Source organism: Heterocephalus glaber, unplaced genomic scaffold (assembly GCF_053883595.1).
Source record: "Heterocephalus glaber isolate CG9 unplaced genomic scaffold, H.glaber_assembly_v1.0 deba00000901, whole genome shotgun sequence".
NCBI classification, from domain to species: domain Eukaryota; kingdom Metazoa; phylum Chordata; class Mammalia; order Rodentia; family Bathyergidae; genus Heterocephalus; species Heterocephalus glaber.
This window is the reverse complement of record NW_028258171.1, coordinates 6,000,097-6,009,681: the sequence shown is the minus strand read 5'-3', so window position 1 is coordinate 6,009,681 and position 9,585 is coordinate 6,000,097. Positions and strand designations below refer to the sequence as shown.

The 9,585-nt window shown below is 35.3% G+C and overlaps 1 pseudogene; it reads right to left on the bottom strand.

Moving 5' to 3' along the window:
• Positions 1 to 5,898: 5,898 nt before the first annotated feature.
• Positions 5,899 to 6,642, bottom strand: LOC101720113 (large ribosomal subunit protein eL6 pseudogene; annotated as a pseudogene).
• Positions 6,643 to 9,585: the final 2,943 nt, after the last annotated feature.

The window sequence follows — 9,585 nt, the reverse complement described above, 5'->3', positions numbered from 1 at the left end:
TGGGGCCTCTTCAATTCCTGTTGTGGTATTGAAATTTCAACTATAAACTGAAATTCTGAAAATCTAATGGCTTCATTTTCCCTCACACTATGGGCTTTATTGGTTATGTTTTTCAAGATAAATGATCATCTCTTGATGAAACATTTTGGGATGTGGATCTAAATGCAAAGATTCCAAATTTCTTATTGTGCTACATTCCATTTTTCTGAAAGTAATTTTTAAAAATATCCATTACCCCTGCTGAGACATACAGCTCTCTAGTAGAGGCATGGATTTGCCAACATTGCTAGGTATTTAGTGAAAAGGTGCATTATCACTTGCCTGGCAAATTATAGACCTCGTGATTCCAGGTCTATCCTCACAGCAAAATCATATTTTAGCACTTATTTTCTGTCAAGATCCATGCACATTTTTAGGTGTCTGGTCTTAAATAGTTTTTCTTATTTTTATAATATCCATATCTCTTATCTCTGTAAATGTAAATGTTAGCACCACATAAAACCACTCTTTCTCTAGAGACATGATCATGAATGGTAGGATTCTTTTTCATTCAGGCATTTTATAAGATGAACTAAAAATAATTGTTAGTTGGAAGGATAAATCTTAGCATCATTTTAAAGTAGATATCTGATATCTAATTGACAGATTTTCTTTCTTTTATGAGCTTGATTTTCTGTTTGACTGAAATATTAGTAGCCATGCAAGGGTGCATAGAAGAATGAAATTGAATGAGAAATTCTCCAGCTTCACAGGCAGTTTTCTTTAGGTAGAGATTTGCCCTCCATTGAATGTGAGCATATCACGGAGAGACTCAAGTGGCTCTATTTGTCCCATGCTTAGCACTAAGATCTGAAATCAAATATGTAACCCATTATTTTTGTATCATGAAAGTAATTAAAAATTATTTGCATAATCTATGTGTATAAAAACCATTGGAATTCTTATGTCAATTCACTTATTGTATCAGGCATTTGCAATAAAAGTGATAAAAGATCATAGCTAGATTATCAGATATTACTGTAATAACTGAACACTCTGAGACAGAATTTACAAGTCCCTTCTAGTATTTTCATTACCCTGTGTAGCTAAACTACAAAAAATTTAAGATAACTTTTTTGTATATTAAATATAGAAATTTAATAAAATAAATTCAAAGCAACACCATATCTATTAGCAAAACATGTGATAATTATTCAGAATGCATTGATCCTCACTATAGAAAAGTGTGATTAAATATGAGGCAAGTAAGAGAAGAATTTCAAGGGATATTTTAGTGCTCTTTGCTAGTGCTCTTTGTCAGCTAATATTCTATGAAAATAAACTAACAAAGAGGGGGCAATAAAAGGGGAAATTTCTTTTTTATAAAACAAATATAAAGTTTTTATAATTAACAGTATGATTTTATTAGTATTTATTATCCTGCACTAAATTATTCCACACAATCATGATTTTTAAAAATCATTAAAAATTAAATAATGGTGATATTTTTTGAGTTGGAAATGGAACAACCTTTTTGAGAAATCTTTCAAGAAGCTGCAGAATTTCTAGTGAAAGTTCATGTGTTTTCTGTTTATTTACCTCATTGCAGAGTATCTTTCAGAAGAAAATTTTGAAAGTTTTCTGTTCAAAAATAAGAGTAAATCAGGTATGATATAAGATTCTCTGTAAAAAAGTGTTAAGAAAAGAAATACTATCATTTTAAATTGAGGAATGATAAAATATTGATAAGTATCTAAAGCAAAGTTTTAAACGTTAATCATATATTACATTTCCCATTGAAATTTAAAGAGAAATATGTCAATTTATGAAGTATAAAACAGAACACAGTTTTCTATTTGTTCGTGGTGTACTGAAAAGTACTGAATTTGAAGATTACTACCTTAAACCTTGCACATATCATTTCAATCATAGCAGTATTATTTTAATCATAGTAATATTATTTCAAACATTGAGGAATAAACATAGTCTATAATTTAAGCAAATTTTTGTGATTAAATCACAAATTTAAAAAATATTATTCAGAAATATTATCAGTTTACATGAAATTACAATACCCAGAAGCCACATGAAGGTGTTGCTCAGTTTCCCTCAAGGGTTGTGTCCAGAATTTAAAAGCACATCCTTTGGTGCTGTTTAGCATAAAATACAAGGGACAGATATCCATTTGTACATGCACAGAATGTGAAAAGTATGCAGTCTGAGGGAACATTTTATCAAACAAGGAAGAAATTTTGTGCGTATTAAGAGAATGAAAGCATAGTCATCTTAAACAAATTTAAAAAACAATTGTACACATTTAGGGGTTATGTTGTCATAATTCATACACACAGTGTGAAAAGATCAAATCAAGGTAGTTAACATTTTCTTTTCCTTTAACAGTTCTTAAAATTTTTATTTAAATAAAATCAATTGGAATACCTAATAGGATAACAACGTAGGTCACATGAAGTGGGAGTCTGCAGTGCTGGATATCAAAGCAGAGCTAGAGAGAATTATTAAGTTGTAGTGTTCTACAGCACTGTTGAGTGACTGTAGTTCACAAGAACCTGTTATATATTTTATGAATCTCTACAAGAAAAGAGCTTGAAAATTCTAAATGCAAAGTAATGAGAGAGAAAACATTAGTTTTCTCTGAGAAAAACATTAGTTACTGTATTTTGATTAGTTACTGTATTTTCTTGTATATGTACATTGACATAAGACACTGTACCTCATAAATAAGTATAATTTTTAAGAACTATTTTACATTTGTATTATATTGATTGAAACATTAAAAATAAACTATAGGTTTATAAGAAACTGCAAAGTTGAAAAGTTCCATGTGCATTTCACCCAGATTCCCCCAATGGTTACAACTTGTGTAAATATTACAATATCAAAAGCCCAAAAGAGGCCTTGTGTACAAAGTCCATGGATATTTCTATGCCATTTCATCTCATATATAGACTTGAAAGTACCACTATCATCAAGATATAGAACTATTCTATTAACACAAATATCTACTGATGTCAAATTCCTATGGTTTACAATAGAGATCTTATTTCTTTAAATTCCTTTTTTACTCACCTTTTGAAACATAATAGTCCTCAACATTTCCTCTGCACCAATTTGCCTTTCCTTTGTGTTGAAGTTCAGGTTTCCTTCAGGTTGAAGTTCACTTGTAGAGTCAACTGCAAAGTATGAAAGCACCTTCTTTAAAAACTACAGCCCCATGAATTTCCAGAGACTAAAATTTCCAGCAGCCTTTAATCAGGAGTCCAAAAATAGGAAAAAGCTGCTCACCAAAGTTTCTGTTAATTACAGCCCACGGTGACATCTGGAAGCAAATCTTGGTCATGTGAGCACTGCCTCTCCAGGAGTGGGAGCAGACAGTAGTAGTCCCAAACCACACACCTTTGCAAAATGGTTGGTTAATGTTCTGGAATGCAGTTGGTGGTTGGTTCCTTTCTGTACATAACTTACATTGAATTCCACATCCAACAAAGGTATACTTTTTGTACACATGTCACGTATAATTTAGAAAATTTGAGGGGAAAGGAAATTTTATTATATTACCAATATATTATGGTTTGGATTTACATGGGTCTAGTTTAGCCTTCAGCATGTGGAAAGCCAATTTTTCCAGTACCATTTATTTAAGAGGCTATCTTTCTTCCAGTGAAGGTGTTTGGTCCCGTTGTCAAAGATAAGGTGGATTAGTGTATTTGAAGTTGTTTCTGTGCCTTTTAATCTGTTTCATTGATCCTCGGGTCTGTTTTTTTGCCAGTACCATGTGTTTTTATCACAGTAACTTTGCAGTATAATGTCAAGTCAGGGATTATGATGCCCACTCCCTTGGCTTTGTTGCCCAGAATTGTTCTTGCTATTTTAGGTCTTGTCTGGTTCAATTGCCAATCAATTTTAGTGTTGTTTTCTCTAATTCTATGAGGTATGTTATTGGTATTTTGATCGTGATTGCATTAAATACATATAACAATTTGAGGAGTATGGTAAATTTCCCTGTGTTGGTTCTTCCTACCCAAGAGCAAGGGGTATCTTTCCATTTTCTGATATCCTCTTTGATCTCCTCTTTCAGAGTACTATCATTTTCTGTGTAGGGATCTTTTACCTCCTTTAGATTGATTCCTAAGTATTTCATTTTTTTTTTGATGCTATTGTGAAAGGTATGATTTCCCTAATTTCTCTCTCAATAAGTTTGTTATTTGTGTACAGGAATGCTATTGATTTTTGAGTGATGACTGTGTATCCAGTTACACTGTTAAATTGGTTTATTAAATCTAGAAGTCTTTTGGTGGAGTTTTTGGGGTCTTCTATGTAGAGTATCCTGTCACCTGCAAATAATGATAATTTAACTTCTTCATTTCCTACCTTTATTATTTTTATTTCTGGCTAATGTTTTCGGACCTGTATTGAACAGGAGTGGTGATAGTGGACATCCTTATCTTGTTCCTCATTTTAGAATGATTTTAGTTTTTGACCATTTAGTATGATGATGGCTGTTATTTTGAGATAAAGACCATATTCTCCAAAAGTCTTCTGTATTTAGAGGTAGGACTTAGGTGTTCAGAAGGTGATTGTATCATGATGGCTACATGTGCTGTTGGGTAGGGGCTTGTTGGAGGAGATGAATCACTCCAGTATACCTTTTCAAGGTAGATCTCTTGCCCTGGATTTCCCTTTCTCTGCTTTCTGGCTGCCATGGGTTGAACAGCCCCCCTTTTTTAGGCTCTTCTACAATACTGTTCTCCCCTGGAGCCAGCCAACCATGGACTAAGGCCATAAGCCAAATAAGCCTTTATGTAGTGGGTAGCAGGTGTTTTGTTCCAGTGACTGGAAACTGACTAGTACCCTGTATTTTTTATTTTATTCTTTTCAAAGTTTCATCCTCAGAACATGCAATTATGTGAAGTAGCATAGAACTTGTAGAAAAGTTTACTTTGAAGAATCTATCTAATATTCCTAAAGAAAAGGAGAAAAAGAGATGTCAGTTATTTATAATTTTGGTGTTTCTGAGTGTGCGCATTTATAAGTATGGACAAAAGATTAAAAATGTATCTCAATAGTGAAATTGGATTCACAATAGTTTAATCATATGTGAAAAGAATAAGTAGAAGATAAAAGAGGTTAATGAAGAAGTCCTATGTGCTAGTGCTAATTTCATAATCATATCATATAACAGAGGGTGCTGAATGTTTTTATACTATTACAGTCTTGGGAATAAAATCAGTTTTTCAGATGTTATAGCCAATATGTGAAAACAAAGGTAATAATTAAGTTAATCAAGGCAGTTTGTATATTTTTCAAATATTCCCCACACTAATGGGGTGTGTGTATTATGGGACATACTGCATTATCCTAGAAGTTTGAAAAACATATGTAAAAATTTAGATTAGTACAGCACCAGAGAGACCACGCACTTGTGCACCATCATCCAGACAATGGTGAAGTGCAAAGAGATCATCATTCTGAGCTGGGGAAGATGACACAGTGGTGAGCCTCAGAGAGAGGGACTCTCGGATGATTGTTGTTGAAAACTGAAGCCCACTGGAAGAGCGGAGAGAGTCACCATAATACACAGTAGACTAGGGCAGTTGGTAAGTGGTTTGGATCAACACCTCCTACTGGACCCTGGACTTATTGTGGGGGAGGGGTAGCTCAAACCTATAACAGAACTGTGTAGAGTTCAAACCCATAGGAGGTCAGATGCTCAATTCTGGCCTCATAGCCAGAAACTAGCCTGAATCTCAGTGGACTATGGCTGGCTCACTGGGATTAAGTGACTCAGATCTGTACACTGCTACCCATATTGTCTGCTGATAACAGTAGAGACATGCCTTAAAGGGGACTCTTTTTTTTTCCCACCATATCAGTTATTTAATTTGGTTCTTAGTAAGAAATTCAGAACACCAATTTTTGAGGGTACATTCCATTTGTCAGAGCAAAAAGGGATCGAATGTAGCCCCGGAGCTGAGGAACAGCTTTGATTTTTGGTAAAATCTGTGAGTCCACCACTCTCTGATCCACCTTGCGCTGCTCTGAAATCTGGTATCTCTCTTTCTCGGTGTTGAAGATCTCACCCTCCTGGTTCCTGGGCTTCTGCAGCTTCTTCTTCTTGAAGTAAGCATCAGTGAGGGATTGGGGATTTTGACATTGCTGATATCAATTTTGGTGGAGGTAGCAATGACAAACTTCTGGTGTGTTCTATGCAGAGGAACTTGATTAAGGTTAAAAGGACCAGTCACAAGTAGCAAGCCACTGGCCAGGTGCTTTAGGAAAACCACTCTCTTGCCTTGGTGGAACCCAGTGAGGTTGATTAAGATGGTCCCAGGAGTGATTCTAGCTTGAAGTTTCCTCATGTGCTGACTGAAGGGTTTTTTGTCATGGCTCAACAGCTTTCAGGGCACATCTTCAATAGGGTAGTAACTAGGCATTTTGCGAAGCTTAACCACCCAGGTACCACCATTCTCGTCACCACCAACTGGTTTTGTGACAATAGCAAAAACCTTCTTCTTTTTCTTCTCAACCTTGGATTTAGCAGCCGAGTACTTCCTCTTGTACAAAGCCTTTCTGGAATACATAGCAGATCAGGAGTATCTACCAATTCCTCTAACCAGGACAGGGTTTCAGCTGCACCAGGGCTGCCCCTTCTTGCATTTTTTATCCTTCTTCACATTCTTTTTAACCATGGCAGTGGCATCAGCCTTCTTGGCTTCAGGTTTCACCTCTTTAGTACTGGGCTTCTCAGCTTTTTCACCTGCCATCTTGCAAGATGGGAAAGAGGGGAGGATTCTTTTTTTGTTTTGCTTTTGTTTTCTTTCTTTCTTTCTTTCTTTCCTTCTTTCTTTCTTTCTTTCTTTCATTTTTGATTTTCTTTCTTTCTCCTCCTCTTCTTCTCCTCCTCCTACTTCATTTCTTTCTTTTCTTGTTCCTCTTTTCCCCTGTTTTATTTTTTTATTGATTGTGATTTTCTATAACAGCATGAATACAGTTTCTAATTTTCTTGTTGCTGTTAGTTTGTTCTATTCTTATTTTTGTTCCTTTCTTCTTTTTTTTCCTCCTGTCTTCACCAGTTTCCTGATGAAACTGGCTTTTACATGATCTTCCTGTGTCCTCTAGCCCTAATTCTAACCTTTCCCTCTCCCATTTCTCTACCCGTCCCCCCAACTTCTTCTAAATTTTCTTTCCAGAGGGTAAATTGCTATACTGAAGAGCTTATTTACTGCAAACACATTTCTGGTTGGTCCTTGTTTTTGATATATAACCACAAGTCTAGTTCATGCAGTTAAAGGTGACAGATTAAGTTACCATAATTTGTCATTTTCTAGGGTATGGTTGATGCTATTGTTGATGCTAAGTGTATTGCTTTGGCCAAGGGCAAGTGATTGTTCTAGTCAGCTGTCCTTCCTGATATACCCAACTGAGATTGCCTAAAGGTCATTGTAGACTCGAAATCTAGGACCAGCTCTGTCTCAAAGGCACCTCTGAGAAGTAGTCATTCCCTGAGTGTTCTAAATATGATCAATAAAGATACTCACAATAAGCAATATATAAGTATCAACCCATAAATTAAACCAAAAATATCAGCAACAACAGCAAAAATGAGAAAGCACCTAAATAAGATGCAAACCCTGATGTCCAGGCCATCAAAGGCAAATACAGAGGGCAACGAGGTGGAACAACCCAAAAGTCAACCACCTGGACTCCCTGAACTGGTAACAAGTGAAGCAACAAAACACATGAATGAGGCTCTACAAATATCAAAGCAGAAATAATTTCTTAGATAACTACAGAGATGGTGACAGAATGAAAGACATGCTTAGTGATTCTAGAACAGATACAAATAAAAAAGAGAGAAGCTCAGGAATATGAAGAAAGCCAAGATTGCCCAGCATAGGAAAGAAAAGGAAACCATGAACACCTAGAATAGGAAAGAAATGGAATCCATGAAACAGATTCAAACAGATATCCAGCAGATTAAAACCTCCATTGAACGTATGCATAGCAGAATAAGCCAATATGAAGACAGAATATCAGTTATAGAAGACATTATTGTGATTAATGATCATAAAAGAGAGATTTCTTAAAAAGAGCAAGGGAACATGAGAAAACAATCTAGCAGCTACTAGACAATGCAAAAAAAATAACATAAGAATTATTGGAGTCAATAAATAGGAGAGAGTGCAAATGACATTAAAAAAACTGTTCACAGAAGTAATGGCACATTTCCCAAGTAGGAGAAAAAAACTTGACATACAGATAGGAGAGGCATATAGGACTCCAACTAGCCACAATCAAAAAAAATCTACACATGGGCATATAATAGTTAAGATTCCAGAAACCCAACAGAAGAACAAAATTCTACAAGCAGTTAGAGAAACAAAACAAATCACATATGAAGGAAAGCCCATCAGAATCACAGCAGGCTACTCAATGCAAACCCTCAAGGCAAGAAGAGCCTGGAGTGCTGTATTTTGAGCTCTACAGAAAACCACCTCCAACCCAGATTGATGTACCTGCAAAACTGTCTTTCAAAATCAATGGAGAAATAAGATACTTTCATGACAAAGAACACCTGAGGAACTCCGTGAATACCAAAGCAACACTCCAAACAGTTCTAAAAAGTATCCTAGAAAAAAACCAATGAGAATTAGAACTCTATGACCCCCAATAGAATTAAGCCATCAGGCAAGGCAAGAAATTAAATGGAAAGGGGGAAAAATAAAAGAGCCAACAACAAGAAAATATCATGACAATTATAAGTCAACACATATCAGTTATAACAATCAATGCTAATGGTCTCCATTCACCAGTCAAAAGAAACAGACTGGCAGAATGGATCAAGAAGCAAGATCTAACAATATACCACATACAAGAAACACAATTCAAAAAGAAATTAAGAGGCTGAAAGTCAAAGGATGGAAAATAATACTCCATGGGATAGGCACCGAGAAAAAATGAATTTCAAACCAAAACTAATTAAGAGAGACAAAGAAGGTCACTCCACCCTTGTAAAAGGAACAATCCAAGAGGAATATATGGCAATCATAAATGTATATGCAACAAATACTAGTGCACCCAACTATATAAAGCAAATATTAACAGACATGAAAAATCAAATAAGCACTAATACAATAGTAGCGAGGAACTTCAATACCCCAGTGTCACAAAGAGACATATCAACCAGACAAAAAAATCAACCACAAGATGCTAGAACTGAACCAAACTTTTGAATACATGGACTTAATAGATGTCTACAGAGTATTCCACCTCACAAAATGAGAATGCACCTTCTCAGCTGCATAGTTGTCATTCTCCAAAATAGACCACGTGCTAGCTCATAGAACATGCTTAAGTAAGTGCAAAGGAATGAAGTTGTCCCCTGTATATTGTCAGACCATAGTGTAATAAAATTGGAGATCAGTAGCAAAAGGAACCAGAAGAACTTCATAAACACATAGAAATTGAATAACACCCTCCTCAACAACAAATGGGTCATAGAGGAAATTAAAGAAGAAATTAGACAGTTTCTACAATTAAATGATAATTCTAGTAAAGCATACCTGAATTTATGGGCCACAATGAAAG